The following is a 16749-nucleotide window of genomic DNA, read 5'->3' as shown; positions in this document are numbered from 1 at the left end:
GTACAATATCTACATGCTGTAATTTATTTCAAAGGAGTTTTCATCTAAAGACTGTGTTATAAAAGAACCAAGAAGAAGACGAGACGACGACCCGATGACATCAGATGATGACGATTGAACCCGCGATTGCTTCAATTTAGATATAGGGAAGTATAATTATACATATTAAATGAATATTAGTCACGGCTTACCATAACATGAATTCACATCATTATATAGCAATAATCCGATATTGATACTATTATTACTATTATTATTATTATGGAAATTTAATGATATTGCCAAGGAAGAAGGAAAGAAAAAATGATTGATGAATGTATCTTCTTTTGAGAAATTTCAGTTAAAGTCCTTTTATTCTCAAAAAAGGGGGAAATGTTAAATGGTTAATTATGGAAATTCATTTGGAATGTTAATCGATAATCATTTTTCTGAGTTCTATGCCTCAGCCATCGTGTCTAGTTGACATGCGCTATTTGTGTGTGTATTTTTGATTCACTACCATATGTAGAACAGGTGTCCATACGACTGGCTATAAAAGCCCATGGTACAGAAAGGGGGGGCTCTCTTGCTCTGCCTACCCCACAAGACACAGAATCTTCATGCTGAGAAGCAGATGACATGTAGGCCTGGACACATGCTGGACAAAGACATGATTTACCAGCCAGGATCCAAGGAAAGATTAAGCTAATTATGGACAAATGGACAATTACTTTCTAACTAATTATTGTATGTACCTGCTGCAATCTGATTCTTTTTAATGGACAATCCAAGAATAAATAGATACATTTTTTTATAAGAATATCGTGATATTGATACTTTGAGAAGTCCTCAGTAGATAAAAAAAATACAGGTAGAGTATTATTTTACAGTCTCCCATCCAAGTACTAACCAGGCCCGACCCTGCTTAGCATCCGAGATCAGATGAGATCAGGCGTGTTCAGGATGGTGTGGCCATAGGCAGAAACAAGCCTCTCACTTGCTGCTTTTCTACTTTGACGTCTGGCTGCCGGCTGCCCTTTCCAGTGCTCAGCAAGACCAGGTCCTTTTGTGCTTTCCCTTCTCTTCAATTTTTTTGCTGGCTTCCTTAAAAGGTCTTGTAGACAGAAGGCCCCACTCAGAGCCGCTGAGCTCATTGATCGGCTGCAGCGCTGTCGATGGAATGTCAGCTTCGCGGCCAATACCACAGGCCGGGAGCAGAGGCGAGACTCAAGGGTAGACCCGGGTAGGGTGAGTAGAGCGCGGTTAGTTGCTTTCTAATAGCCTGCAGCCGGGGATTAACTTTTAATGAAAGGGAACAATCCCTTTGACTGTCTGCAGCGCGCCACACCTAGGAAGCGCACTCTCACACACAAGCCAGCATGCACACGTGCTCGCACGTGACAACACCCCCTATCTGCCCCTACAACCTCTCCGTCACCATGCGTCAGACTCTCCTGCCTGTTTTATGATTTCAGGGCCCTAGCAGGAATCACCCACCCCCCCTCCCCAATTCCTTCCGCACGTTCCTTGCCTTCCTTGCACTGAGGTTAGCTCTTTGTCAGCCGTCTGGCTTGGTTACACATGCTTCTTTGCAGAGAAACATGTTACTTCTGCTGGCCCTCGCTAGGCGGCCGGCATCCAAAACCTTCCCTGGGCACCTGCTGAAAGCCTGGCCCCTTCACGGCCCCGGGTGCTTTTAACGCCATCATTTCCACACTTCGAGCTGCGGAGTCAATAAGCACTCCTAGCCGTGGCAAGGAGCTCGGTGTCAAGCCTGCGTGAAGGGCGGCGGGGTAGCGTACTTAGCTGCCAACTGGCTCAGAGACCTTGGGGCTTCCATCATCTAGGTTACTTAAGGTCGGTGTCCGGTAAGGCGCCGTTCCATGCTAGCCGAGCTGGGCAGTAGGGCAAAACGTCATCAAAATGGTCTACTGCACCCGGTGTTCCCAGGAGGTCTCCCATCCAAGTACTGTCCAAGCCCAGCGCTGCTTTGCTTCCGAGATCAAGCGTATCCAAGGTGGTATGGCCAGTAGATGCTGCGCAATCCATTGCCCGGCCAGTCTTACTAAGGATCGCTTGATGGCGAGCAATCTGGCCGTGACGGGGCGGGCTCCGAAGGGTCCATGCAAAGTCTGTGCCGTCCCTACAGGTGTGATTTGTTTACCAGTGATTCACCCGCCGCATCAGGTGTCTTCAAAAATGTCTTGGCGCAGGGTCTCCTGCAGGCTAAACCCTTCATCGCGGTAATGTGACAGAAAGAGCAAGCTGAACCCGTAACTTGGGGGCGGAGCGAGACGTCCAGGGGTGAATGAAGGAAGAGGGTGAGATGGTTGCCAGTGACTTTGAGCTGCTCTTCAGGGGGGAGTGTCGTGTTGCCTGCAAAGGTCTTCTGCTTGGGGTTACCGGTTGTTGCCTCCAGCCACCCGGGATACGCTGGTCCTGGTGAAAAGGAGCCTAGTATTAAAAGTAAATAAGCAACAATGCTGGAGGCCCACGGTGATCAGAAGGATGTTGGTATTTTGCAGAGATGAAATAGCGCAAGAGAGAAAGCAAATGAAAAAAAGAAAGAGAATGAATGTGTGCACTTGTGAAAGTGAATGGAAAAAAGGCATAGAAGAGAGTGCCCCCTGCTGGTGGAAGGAACGAAAAAGCAAAAGCCTACAGCACCTGGTATTCCCAGGTGATCTCCCATCCAAGTACTAACTAGGCCCAACCCTGCTTAGCTTCTGAGATCAGACGAGATTGGGCGTGTTCAGGGTGGTGTGGCCGTAGGCAGAGACTAGTCTCTCACTTGCTGCTTTTCTACTTTGACGCCTGGCTGCCGGCTGCCCTTTCCAGTGCTCAGCAAGACCAGGTCCTTTTGTGCTTTCCCTTCTCTTCAATTTTCTTGCTGGCTTCCTTAAAAGGTCTTGTAGACACAACGCCCCACTCAGAGCCACTGAGCTCACTGATCGGCTGCAGCGCTGTCGACGGAACGTCAGCTTCACGGCCAATGCCACAGGCCGGGAGCAGTGGCGAGACTCACCGGTAGACCCGAGGGTGAGTAGAGCGCGGTTAGTTGCTTTCTATTGGGCTGCAGCCGGGGATTAACTTTTAATGAAAGGGAACAATCCCTTTGACTGTCTGCAGCGCGCCACACCTAGGAAGCGCACTCTCACACACAAGCCAGCATGCACACGTGCTCGCACGTGAAAACACCCCCTATCTGCCCCTACAACCTCTCCGTCACCATGCATTAGACTCTCCTGCCTGTTTTATGATTTCAGGACCCTATCAGGAATCACCCCCCCCCCCTCCCCAATTCCTTCCGCACCTTCCTTGCACTGAGGTTAGCTCTTTGGCAGCCGTCTGGCTTGTTTACACAAGCTTCTTTGCAGAGAAACATGTTACTTCTGCTGGCCCTCGCTAGGCGGCCGGCATCCAAAACCTTCCCTGGGCACCTGCTGAAAGCCTGGCCCCTTCACGGCCCCGAGTGCTTTTAACGCCATCATTTCCACATGGCGAGCTGCGGAGTCAATAAGCACTCCTAGACGTGACAAGGAGCTTGGTGTCAGGCCTGCGTGAAGGGCGGCGGGGTAGCGTACTTAGCTGCCAACTGGCTCAGAGGCCTTCGGGCTTCCATCATCTAAGTTACTTAACGTCGGTGTCCGGCAAGGCGCCGTTCCATGCTAACCGAGCTGGGCAGTAGGGCAAAACATCATCAAATTGGTCTACAGCACCCGGTGTTCCCAGGAGGTATCCCATCCAAGTACTGTCTGAGCCCAGCCCTGCTTTGCTTCCGAGATCAGACGAAATCGGGCGTATCCAAGGTGGTATGGCCAGTAGACGCTGCTCGATCCATCGCCCGGCCAGCCTTTCTCAGGATCGCTTGGTGGCTAGCAATTTGGCCGTGACGGGGCGGGCTCCGAAGGGTCCATGCAAAGGCTGTGCCATCCCTACAGGTGTGGTTTGTTTAGCAGTGATTCACCCGCCGCATCAGGTGTCTTCAAAAATGTCTCGGCGCAGGGTCTCCTGCAGGCTAAACCCTTCATCGCGGTAATGTGACAGAAAGAGCAAGCTGGACCCGTAACTTGGGGGCGGAGCGAGACGTCCAGGGGTGAATGAAGGAAGAGGGTGAGATGGTTGCCAGTGACTTTGAGCTGCTCTTCAGGGGGGAGGGTCGTGTTGTCTGCAAAGGTCTTCTGCTTGGGGTTACCGGTGGTTGCCTCCAGCCACGCGGGAGGCGCTGGTCCTGGTGAAAAGGAGCCTAGTATTAAAAGTAAAGAAGCAACAATGCTGGAGGCCCACGGTGATCAGAAGGATGCTGGTATTTTGCAGAGATGAAATAGTGCAAGAGAGAAAGCAAATGAAAAAAAGAAAAGAGAATGAATGTGCGCACTTGTGAAAGGGAATGGAAAAAAGGCATAGAAGAGAGTGTCCAAAGCTGGTGGAAGGAAGGAAAAAGCAAAACCCTACAGCACCTGGTATTCCCAGGTGGTCTCCCATCCAAGTACAAACCAGGCCCAACCCTGCTTAGCTTCCAAGATCAGACGAGATTGGGCGTGTTCAGGGTGGTGTAGCCATAAGCAGAGACAAGCCTCTCTCTTGCTGCTTTTCTACTTTGAAGTCTGGCTGCCGGATGCCCTTTCCAGTGTTCAGCAAGACCAGGTCCTTTTGTGCTTTCCCTTCTCTTCAATTTTTTTGCTGGCTTCCTTAAAAGGTCTTGTAGACACAACGCCCCACTCAGAGCCGCTGAGCTCACTCATCGGCTGCAGCACTGTCGACGGAACGTCAGCTTCACGTCCAATGCCACAGGCCGGGAGCAGAGGCGAGACTCACCGGTAGACCCGGGTAGGGTGAGTAGAGCGCGGTTAGTTGCTTTCTAATAGCCTGCAGCCGGGGATTTACTTTTAATGAAAGGGAACAATCCCTTTGACTGTCTGCAGCGCGCCACACCTAGGAAGCGCACTCTCACACACAAGCCAGTATGCACACGTGCTCGCACGTGACAACACCCCCTATCTGCCCCTACAACCTCTCCGTCACCATGCGTCAGACTCTCCTGCCTGTTTTATGATTTCAGGGCCCTAGCAGGAATCACCCCCCCCTCTCCAATTCCTTCCACACCTTCCTTGCCCTGAGGTTAGCTCTTTGTCAAACGTCTGGCTTGGTTACACAAGCTTCTTTGCAGAGAAACATGTTACTTCTGCTGGCCCTCGCTAGGCGGCCAGCATCCAAAACCTTCCCTGAGCACCTGCTGAAAGCCTGGCCCCTTCATGGCCCCGGGTGCTTTTAACGCCATCATTTCCCCACGGCGAGCTGCGGAGTCAATAAGCACTCCTAGCCGTGGTAAGGAGCTCGGTGTCAGGCCTGCGTGAAGGGCGGCGGGGTAGCGTACTTAGCTGCCAACTGGCTCAGAGGCCTTGGGGCTTCCATCATCTAAGTTACTTAAGGTCGGTGTCCGGCAAGGCGCCGTTCCATGCTAGCCGAGCTGGGCAGTAGGGCAAAACGTCATCAAAATGGTCTACAGCACCCAGTGTTCCCAGGAGGTCTCCCATTCAAGTACTGTCCAAGCCCAGCCCTGCTTTGCTTCCGAGATCAGACGAGATCGGGCGTATCCAAGGTGGTATGGTCAGTAGACACTGCTCGATCCACCGCCCGGCCAGCCTTTCTCAGGATCGCTTGATGGCGAGCAATCTGGCCGTGACGGGGCGGGCTCCGAAGGGTCCATGCAAAGGCTGTGCCGTCCCTACAGGTGTGGTTTGTTTAGCAGTGATTCACCCGCCGCATCAGGTGTCTTCAAAAATGGCTCGACGCAGGGTCTCCTGCAGGCTAAACCCTTCATCGCGGTAATGTGACAGAAAGAGCAAGCTGGACCCGTAACTTGGGGGCAGAGCGAGACGTCCAGGGGTGAATGAAGGAAGAGGGTGAGATGGTTGCCAGTGACTTTGAGCTGCTCTTCAGGGGGGAGGGTCGTGTTGCCTGCAAAGGTCTTCTGCTTGAGGTTACCGGTGGTTGCCTCCAGCCACCCGGGAGACGCTGGTCCTGGTGAAAAGGAGCCTAGTATTAAAAGTAAATAAGCAACAATGCTGGAGGCCCACGGTGATCAGAAGGATGCTGGTATTTTGCAGAGATGAAATAGCGCAAGAGAGAAAGCAAATGAAAAAAAGAAAAGAGAATGAATGTGTGCACTTGTGAAAGGGAATGGAAAAAAGGCATAGAAGAGAGTTCCCCCTGCTGGTGGAAGGAAGGAAAAAGCAAAAGCCTACAGCACCTGGCATTCCCAGGCGGTCTCTGTTAAATGGTTAATTATGGAAATTCATTTGGAATGTTAATCGATAATCATTTTTCTGAGTTCTATGCCTCAGCCATCGTGTCTAGTTGACATGCACTATTTGTGTGTGTATTTTTTGTTCACGACCATATGTAGAACAGGTGTCCATACGACTGGCTATAAAAGCCCATGGTACAGAAAGGGGGGGCTCTCTTGCTCTGCCCACCCCACAAGACACAGAATCTTCATGCTGAGAAGCAGATGACATGTAGTCCTGGACACATGCTGGACAAAGACATGATTTACCAGCCAGGATCCAAGGAAAGATGGGTGAATCTCAACAATTAAGCTAATTATGGACAAATGGACAATTACTTTATAACTAATTATTGTATGTACCTGCTGCAATCTGATTCTTTTTAATGGACAATCCAAGAATAAATAGATACATTTTTTATAAGAATATCGTGATATTGATACTTTGAGAAGTCCTCAGTAGAAAAAAATAATACAGGAAGAGTATTATTTTACAATGGTGAGCCAGCCAGTCCTGTTTTTTTGTTTTTTAAATTAAGTAAGTGAATTTCTTCCGTGAACAAGGGGGGAGTCCTGACGAGCTGAACAGCTGTTGTTCACGTGTCAGTAAATTCACTAGTTTGTCACGAGAAGCAGAAAGGACCTACAGACTGAGGAAAGACAGGAAGCAGAGGTACTAACAAGGAACAGAATCACACAGGAAAAGAATCAGACGAACTGAAGACAGGACGTGCTGATAAAGAGAAGCCAAGGAATCTTAAGGTAAGCAAAATATGGATATAATTTCTTCTTTTGCTAAACAAAGTAATATTAATTTCAAAGGTAATGTAGGAGATGGCATAGAAGTTTTGTGGCTCAGTTTATACAAAGAATGTGAATTGCAGAACTTACAGTTAACTTCTAAATTGGTAAATAGAGACAAACAGAAATTGAGAAATATTCTACATTTGGTAGATTTTTTTCATAGTCTTGTGTTAGAGATTTCTAAGCAGGAAAATAGTGTAGAAGTGTCAGACGGTGATACTGATTCTGACTGTAATGTGGAAAATGAACAAGAAGTAAGACACGTGTCTGTAACTGAAGGTGACCTTGGGTCTGACCAAGAGACGGACATACAGAAACCTGACATGGGAGGAGACATGACTGACATACGAGAAACCGACATACTAGGTGATGTGGGAGGAGACGTGAGTGACGTAGGAGGAACGGACGTACAAGAGCCACTAAAAATATCAGAGAATTCTGGAATTACCCAGTCTCAACTCCAAATTAAAATGAGGAAAAATTTGCTGAAATTATACAAAATCATGCCAAAATATGATGTCAAAATCCATGCCTGTAGAAATTCAGAGACATTTGAGAGCTTCTCTGATAAGTAGTGTTGAGCCACCCCCGTAGTGTTCGAGTTCGGTTCGGTTCGTTGAACACCCGTGTGTTCGCCGAACTGTTCGTCGAACTGTTCGTCGAACACCTTCGAACACCGTTAAAACCAATGGCAGGCAAACAAAAACACATAGAAACACATAGAAAACACCTTCAAAGGTGTCCAAAAGCTGACAAACTGCTCAGAAGACACAACTAACACATGGAAAAGTGACAAGTACATATAGTCATGCGAAAATAAAAGAGGTGGAGGAGTAAAAGGAGGGGGAGACACAGATATAGGCATGTCATGCCCTTCTAAAATCCAAAAAGTGAGAAGCCGACACGGCCAGTCCGCTCCTGCCCGTGCCACCTCCGTGCCGCCGGGTTTGTGCCAGAGCCGCGGTGAACCCTGATGGCCAGCCCCCCTCTCCCAATACTGGTGCCTGTCCGCTGGTGGGTCGAGCGAGCCCCCCTGTGGTGGAGGCAGCTCTAAGCTTTTTAATTTAAATTGTCTCTCTAATTTGAATGAATACACTTTAAATCCATTTACAAGGATCTATTGGAGGGCAAGTCTCATGCCAGCAGCCGCGTAATTCCAGCTCCAGTAGCGTCCACTAAAGCTGCTGCAGTTAAAAAGCTTTTATAAGGATCGAGCTCGGCTGTCCACCGCAAGGCATCCTACTGCCAGTCCCAGCCCCTATGCCTTGGGGTGCCTCCTGATGCTCTTCACTGAGTATCCCATGGTCCCGAAGCATTTCCTTTGAAAAAATTAAGTGTCTAAACTACAGGTGGTGTAGCTTGCTTAACAGCCGGGATAATCCGCTGACTAGCAGACACTGCTACTAGGCACAAAGTATTTCCTGGGCTAGATGCAGTTAAAAATTTGTAATTAGATACTCTCGTTGGATGCTGAGAAAGCATTCCATAGAGTCTCCTGGCACGCCATATATGATTCTCTTAAAAAGCTTGGGGTAGGGGTCTAGGGGACCCTTTTATAGCCAAAATCACGGCCCTGTATCGCAATACGTCACCTAGGCTGAAGATAAATGGAACTGTAGCACCCTGAGGGCTCGGTTGCTACAGACGTATTGCACCTCACCCAGAGGTGTGATATCTCACTCTCAGGTAAGGATGGAGTGTGGATCAGGACCCGACACCTGCATGCATTACACGACATTGCCGTGGGGCAGGGCGACCAATATGTCCCTGAGATGGGCACGACAGTCCCTGTCCCTGGCTGGAGTGGGGGGAGGGAACACTGAGGAAGGGGAACCCTGTAGTGCAGGAGCAGGGAGGAAGCAGTTCCTGGGTGCATTGAGAAGGGAGTATAAAAGGTGGGCACCATCTTAGTTCAGTGCAGAGAAGTCTGAGCAGAAGTGGCAGGGAGCAGGGGCTCTGCATGAGCTCTGCTCCGGAGGCGGGCCTAGTAACAGAGGCCCAGGCCTGGAAGAGGGAGAAGGAAGGAAGAGGAGCGGAGAAGGCTCCAGGAATGAGGAATGAAGGGATCCCAGGGGTGCGGACGGGCGAGTCGCCACCGCACGCCCGAATCCACCTGCGTGGAGGGGTCAGGCCAAAGGGGGAGACCGGTCCCCGAACTAGTGGAGGCAGGAAACGACCCTCAGCTAGAAACCGGAGGCTCTGACATTTTATGTGGCGCAGCCCCTCGCTACACCCGCTAGGAAGGCACCACATAGGGTCAGGGAAACTGGCGCCAAGTTTACCAAGAGGAGGCCCGAGGCAGCCGGACAGAAGTGTTGGTAAGAAAGGCCAGACAAAGAACACACAAAGGGGGTCCTGTGAAGTGCTCCAAAGTTATCTGGGAGTTGTCTGAGCCCCTCACCTGGTGAGCACAGTACGACGTGGGCAGCCGTTACCTGCAGACGTGGTCTGGATAATAAGAACTGTGAGTAAAGGCCCTGGACTGCATCACTGACTCCGTGTCGTTACTGCTGCTGCCCTGCACCATCACCCCCATCCTCCGCATACACTGCCCTGAGGCTATACTCCTCCCGTGCGAAGTTATGCTACGCTCTGCTGAACCCACAACACCAGCCTCAGCGGTCTGCCCTGTAGCGGCGGTTCACTCTGACCGCAATCCACGGGTGGCGTAGTCGGACATTTAAACATCAAAACCACATAAATAGTTCCGCCACTGGTTTGACCGCCCTGAGCCACGGAAACGGGTCGCCGCCACGAAGACTACAACCACCAGCATCCACCAAAAAGGGTCCGGCTCCGGGTGTCCCAAGGCCCAGGGGGTGCGTCAGAACATTTTCATCACCTTTCACAATCACCAATGGGACAAGGCAGGGATGTCCTCTGTCCCCTCTCTTATACATCCTAGTGACGGAGCACCTGCTCTCATCAATTCGCCATAACCCCAATATTAGCTGGATTGAGGTGGGAGGCACCGAGTACAAGTGCTCTCTATTTGCTGATGATGTCCTAGTATATATCACTCAATCACATATATCCATCCATGCTGTTATGGCTGAAATATATCACTTTGTTACATGGTAAAATTTTAAAATCAATGCAGCGAAGTCTGAGGCCCTTGATGTCTCCCTCCCCAAATCCATATAGAATTCCATCCAGTCCAACTTTCCCTTTGCCTGGCCCTCACAGGGTATCAAATACTTAGGAATTCCTATTCATAGAGACCTCTCCCATCTATGTTATCTTAATTTTGGGCCCTTTATTGAACAACTCCATACAGACCACGGTTGGCAAGTTAGAACTGTAAGATTCACTACGTGAACCGCTGGTGTTTTGTGGAAAAGCACATGTACACTGCGTTCCAAATTATTATGCAAAAAGTGTTTAGGAGTGATAAGGGAAGAATTTGTTTGTTTGTCAATTAAACTCATTGATGGTGATGTGTGTCAGGGCTCTTTATATCACTGTAAGCAATTGCAGACACCTGTGCTAATTAGTTTGGCAGGTGTGTCCAATGAAAGGCAAGACTACTTAAGAAGGCTCTCTCACATTATTAAACAGCCTACATTTTCTGCCAAAATGGGAAAGAAAAAGGATGTGTCGGCTGCTGAGAAGCAACAAATTGTGGAGTGTTTAGGTCAAGGCATGACTACAATCAACATTGTGCGATGATCAGGATGAAGTGTCTTGGCAATCAAGAAGTATGTAGCTGATTCACAGTACACACGTGTGCGTGCTGATAAGGGCAAATTGAGGACTCTTTCCTACAGGCAATTACGTCAGGTTGAAAGAGCAGCGGCAAAAAAGCCTTGTCATAGCAGCAGACAAGTTTTTGAAGCTGCTTGTGCCTCCAACGTCCCCCGAACAACAAGATGCAGGGTCCTTCAGAGGTTTGCAGCTGTGCATGCGCCATCCTGTCGACCTCCTCTATCCACTTCACACAAGCAGAAACGGCTCCAGTGGGCCAAACATTACATGAAGACTGATTTCAAAACTGTTTTGTTCACGGATGAGTGCCGTGCAGCGCTCGATAGTCCAGATGGATGGAGTGGAGGATGGCTGGTTGATGGACACCCCACGAAAACACGGCTACAGCGCCAACAAGGAGGAGGTGGAGTAATGTTTTGGGCTGGAATCATGGGGAGAGAGATTGTCGGCCCCTTTAGGATCCCCTTTAGGCGCTAAAGATGAACTCCATAATGTATGTGGATTTTCTCAAACAGCACTTCCTGCCATGGTTCAAGAAGAAGAACCGTGTATTTCACAGCAAGATCATTTTTCTGCATGATAATGCACCATCTCATGCTGCACATAAAACATCTGCAACTCTGGCTGATATGGGCATAAAAGGGGACAAACTTATGGTGTGACCCCCATGCTCCCCTGACCTCTACCCCATTCAGAACCTTTGGAGCATCATTAAAAGGAGTGTCTATGATGGCGGGAGGCAGTTCACATCTAAGCAACAGCTCTGGGAGGGTATTCTGTCCTCATGCAAAACAATTGAAGCAGAAACCATCCAAAACCTGACAAATTCAATGGACGAGAGAGTTCAGAAGCTCCTTTCGAACAAGGGGTCCTATGTGAAAATGTAACATCACCTAGAATAAAGTTTTGAGTTGAAAACTGTTTGATTTCAGTTTCTAACAACCTGCTAATGCTTATAATTTCAAAAATGACCATTTTTTTGGTCTTTATTAAAATGAAAAGGTTGATCGAAAAGTTTGGGGGATCTAAGAGTGTGGCAACCCAGTAGTCATGATTACTTCGAATTCTGACAATATGAGGGTCATGCTGCAGGTAGTGCAGCAAGAAGGCACTTATGTGCCTTGCGCATCTCGGAGCCCCAAAATTAGTTTCCGGGCTAGATGCAGCTAAAAATTATTTTTAATTTTAAATCTGGTGAAGCTTTAGTATAGATGGCCTAATAGGATCAGTGCTGCACACTGCTACAAAGCCCAAATTATTTTCCAGTCAAGATACAGATAAACATGATTAGTAATTTGAAAGCTTAAAACGGTTGGTAGGGTGATTTTAACCAATCATCAAGCTTTTACTCTCCCCAGGATGACACAGGGGTAGAAAAGTCGTTTCGGATCCATGATTTGTTCATCTTTATGAACGTGAGTCTGTCTACATTATCAGTGGAGAGCCGCGTGCGCTTATCTGTCAGCACACCACCAGCAGCGCTGAACACACGTTCAGACAGAACGCTGGCTGCGGGGCATGACAAGATCTCCAAGGCGTAAGTGGCTAGCTCCGGCCATTTATCCAGATTGGAAGCCCAAAAAGAGCAAGGGTCCAGTGACACAGTCGTGGCTTCAATGTTTACTTGGAGATACTCCTGTACCATCGTCTCTAGGCGTTGACTATGTGTCAGACTTCTTGTCTCCTGTGGCCTTGCAAAGGATGGGCTAAAAAAGTGGTGAAATGATTCCGCAAAATTGATGTTACCAGCAGATACTGTGGTTCTGTTACGGTTTGAGTGCTGAACACTTGACTGTCCCACGGTTGGCAAGTTGGAACTGTGAGATTCACTACGTGCACCACTGGTATTTTGTGGAAAAGCACATGTAAGATTCTGCAACAGTCTCTGCTGATACTCCTGCATGCGTGCATCCCTTTCTATGGCAGGAATAATTTCTGCAAATTTACTTTTGTACCTGGGATCTAACAGTGTGGCAACCCAGTAGTCAGGATTATTTCTAATTCTCACAATTCGAGGGTCATGTTGCAGGTAGTGCAGCAAGAAGGCACTCATGTGTGTTGCGCATCCAGGAGCACCAAGTCCCTGTTGTGTTGGTGGCGAGGTAACAATCATGCTTCCTTCCTCTGTCCTCTCCCCCCAACCTCGCACAACAGAAATGTGATCAAGGTCTCCCTCATCTGATGAGTCTTCCATCAGTTCGTCCTCCACTTCTTCCTGGGCTCCTGCACCTTCCTCACTAGTTTGGCTGCTACCATGCGCCCTGATAAAACCATCTCCCCCACCCTCACATGCCTGCCGCCTTGGTGCTGCCGACCGTCTGGACCTTGCAGATGTTAGCCCTTCCGCATACAAATCCTCCTCCTCTACTTCCTCCACCTCCTCTTGTGCCACCACCTGACTCCGAATTCTGTTTAACATGTGCTCCAGCATGTAAATCACCGGAATAGTCATGCTGATAATGGCATCGTCAGCACTAAACATCTTCGTCGCCATTTCAAAACTGTGCAGAAGGGTGCATAGGTCCCTGATCTGAGACCACTCCTCCAGCGTGATTTGCCCCACCTCTGAATCTCGTTGGCCCAGGCTATACGTCAGAACGTATTGCACCAGGGCTTGTCGGTGCTGCCACAGTCGCTGCAACATGTGCAGAGTTGAATTCCACCGGGTAGGCACATCGCATTTTAGCCGGTGAAGTGGCAGGCCCAACGACTTCTGTAGAGATGTAAGTCGCTGAGCTGCGGGATGCGAACGGCGGAAGTGAGCACACAGCGACCGTGCCCTCTGCAGAAGGCCATCTAGTCTGGGATAGTGGGCTAAAAATTGCTGGACAACCAGGTTCAACACGTGAGCCATACAAGGCACGTGTGTGACATTGCCCCGGCGAAGGGCCGCACCCAGGTTTGCAGCATTGTCGCACACGGCCTTCCCTGGTTTCAGGTCCAGTGGAGACAACCATTCATGAAATTGGTTCTCCAGAGCTGACCACAACTCCTCAGCTGTGTGACTCACATTTCCCAGACATTTCAATGTAAAAACTGCCTGATGACGTTGAGCCCTACTGCCAGCATAGTAAGGAGGTGTGCAGGATCCCTTCTGCGCAGTTATATAGCTTGTGGCATGACCAGACAGGCTTTGGGTGCAGGTGGAAGACCGAGAGGAGGTTGAGGAGGCAGAAGCAGTGGAGGAACTTTGACATAAAGAGGATTGACGCACAACTCGTGGGGACGGCAAGACTTGGACAGCAGCCCCTTGTCCTGCTGTCACCATAGTTACCCAGTGCCCAGTCAGCGACATGTAACGCCCCTGTCCATGCCTACTCGTCCAAGTGTCTGTGGTGAAATGCACCCTGTCACACACAGAGTTTCTCAAAGAAGCGGTGATGTTATGTGCGACATGCTGGTGGAGCGCAGGCACACCTTTCTTTGAGAAGTAGTGCCGACTGGGCATCTGGTACTGGGGCACTGCGACGGACATAAGGTCTCGAAAATCCTCTGTGTCCAGCAGGCGGAAAGGCAGCATTTCTGTAGCCAAGAGCTTGCAGATGGTGAAATTCAACCTCTTAGCTTTCTCATGGCTAGGAGGAAATGGTCTTTTACTTGTCCACATCTGAGGGACCGAGGGCTGGCTATTGTGCTTAGACGGCGTTGATAAGGGTGTCCCCGGCAAACTGCCGGTCTGTGAGGAAGATGCAGGCGGACATGTTAGGTTGCCTTGATCCAAAGGTGGTGCTATCGATGTCGGACAGCGCTCAACACCAGCTGGTGTTACCACCTCCAAAGAAAATGATGACCTGCCAATCACGCTGGCTGTTGCGGGTAAAGAGGTGGCAGGTCTGCGCCCCAAAACAGGTGTGACTGCTGTCCCCCCATTCACAGAGGATGAAGTGGCCGCGGATGCACAAGATATGGCAGACGGTGGTTGGCCCGGCCGGCTAGGCCGCATTGTAGCACACTGAGCTTCCCACTGCAACTTATGCTTCATGTCCATGTGCCGGTTCATGCATGAAGTACTCAAACTATGTATTTTTTGGCCTCTACTTAGCTTTTGCTGACAAATGTTACAGATAACACGAGTTGGGTCATCTTTATCGATCTGAAAAAATGCCCAGGCTATGCAAGGCTTAGCACCCATGCGACTTGAAGAGCCACCACGACTTGTGGTGAGAGGCAGAGTTGTGTTTGAGGATGCAGTTGTTGACGTGCTTCCAGTACTACGTCTCTGTCCAGGAAGGCGCAACCTGACCTCGTCGTCACTAGCATCTTCCTCCACCTCCTCTGCTGACCTCATCTCTTGGCTGACTGTGGGTTGACAGTAAGTGGGATCTCCAACCTCATCATCATCACCCTGTGCGTTATCACACCCGTCGTCCTCAGAGCCAACCTGTTCCTGCCCTGACAAAAAACTAAAGTTGTCGCTCCAATCAGGTATTTGAGTCTTATCATCGTCTTCCTCATTGTCTCCACCAACAGGAGTTACAGTTTGGGAATGAGGGTCTACATTATGGTCAGAACCTTCTGCGTCTGGTCCTGGATCCGACTCATAAAGATTCTGGGCATCAGTGCAGATCATTTCCTCGTCTGGATTCACAGAAGCGCTGGAGTCGACCTCTGATTCCCAGGCTATAGTATGAGTAAACAGCTCTGCAGACTCAACCATCTGTTCTACCTCATACTCAGACGGGCAGCTGGAGATTTGGGAGCTGTGAGGAAGCAAGTGCGATTTGGGTGACACCTTTGAGGACTGGAGTATTTGTGATGTTGAAGTTGATGTGGAGGAGAGCCCACTTAAAGGAGCACTTGATATCCATTGAAGCACCTGCTGTTTTTGTGCCTCATCTGGAATTTGTAGCGATTGGCGTGGCCGTAAGAAAGGGATCTTATCACATTGTCCGCTAAAAGAAGTAGACATTTTAGTTTGGCTGGAAGATGGTCTTTCTTCTGCAGATGTTACTGTTGCTTTAACACCTACCCCACGGACACAACCTTTTTTCCCCTTCCCAACACGCCTATTCCCCTTTCCACCAGCAGCAGGCCTTTTTCCACTCATTTTGGTGGTTAACTAATTCACAACTCTGGAGTTGTTTGCACAAAAAAACAATGGATGGTAACCGAGCAGAGCTGAGTGGCCAAACTGTGGTATTAGGCCAAAACTATTGGCTGGGTTAGATGCAGAAAAAAATTATTTTGAATTTGCAACCTGATGGAGGTCAGTATAGATGGATTAATAGAACAAGACCCACACACAGCTAGAAGCCCAATATTTTTTCAGAGGTAGATGCAGAAAAAACTATATTCAGTTTGCAACCTGATGGAGGTCAGTATAGATGGACTAATAGAACAAGTCCCACACACTGCTAGAAGCCCAAATATTTTTTCAGAGGTACTGTAGATGCAGATAAAAATTAGTTTTAATTTGCAACCTGATGGAGGTCAGTATAGATGGACTAATAGAGAAAGTCCGACACACTACTAGAAGACCAAATATTTTTTCAGAGGTAGATGCAGAAAAAAATATATTCAGTTTGCAACCTGATGGAGGTCAGTATAGATGGATTAATAGAACAAGACCCACACACAGCTAGAAGCCCAATATTTTTTCAGAGGTAGATGCAGAAAAAAATATATTCAGTTTGCAACCTGATGGAGGTCAGTATAGATGGACTAATAGAACAAGTCCCACACACTGCTAGAAGCCCAAATATTTTTTCAGAGGTACTGTAGATGCAGATAAAAATAAGTTTTAATTTGCAACCTGATGGAGGTCAGTATAGATGGACTAATAGAGAAAGTCCGACACACTACTAGAAGGCCAAATATTTTTTCAGAGGTAGATGCAGAAAAAAATATATTCAGTTTGCAACCTGATGGAGGTCAGTATAGATGGATTAATAGAACAAGACCCACACACAGCTAGAAGCCCAATATTTTTTCAGAGGTAGATGCAGAAAAAAATATATTCAGTTTGCAACCTG

The 16749-nt window shown here is 48.7% G+C and overlaps 2 non-coding genes and 2 pseudogenes across 2 annotated transcripts; all 4 read right to left on the bottom strand.

Moving 5' to 3' along the window:
- Positions 1-2634: 2634 nt before the first annotated feature.
- Positions 2635-2753, bottom strand: LOC141267052 (5S ribosomal RNA). Its single transcript, XR_012321070.1, has one exon. It is a non-coding gene; the product is annotated as a 5S ribosomal RNA (ribosomal RNA).
- A 933-nt stretch (positions 2754-3686) lies between these two features.
- LOC141268121 (5S ribosomal RNA) lies at positions 3687-3806 on the bottom strand (annotated as a pseudogene).
- A 621-nt stretch (positions 3807-4427) lies between these two features.
- On the bottom strand, positions 4428-4546 carry LOC141266683 (5S ribosomal RNA). The gene has a single exon (XR_012320712.1). It is a non-coding gene; the product is annotated as a 5S ribosomal RNA (ribosomal RNA).
- Positions 4547-5479: 933 nt separating this feature from the next.
- LOC141267779 (5S ribosomal RNA) lies at positions 5480-5599 on the bottom strand (annotated as a pseudogene).
- Between the last annotated feature and the right edge of the window lie 11150 nt (positions 5600-16749).

The sequence above is a fragment of the Phyllobates terribilis genome, unplaced genomic scaffold (genome assembly GCF_046119375.1).
Source record: "Phyllobates terribilis strain yellow unplaced genomic scaffold, ASM4611937v1 Scaffold_4__5_contigs__length_816908805, whole genome shotgun sequence".
Lineage (NCBI taxonomy): Eukaryota > Metazoa > Chordata > Amphibia > Anura > Dendrobatidae > Phyllobates > Phyllobates terribilis.
This window is presented reverse-complemented; position numbering and strand designations above follow the sequence as displayed.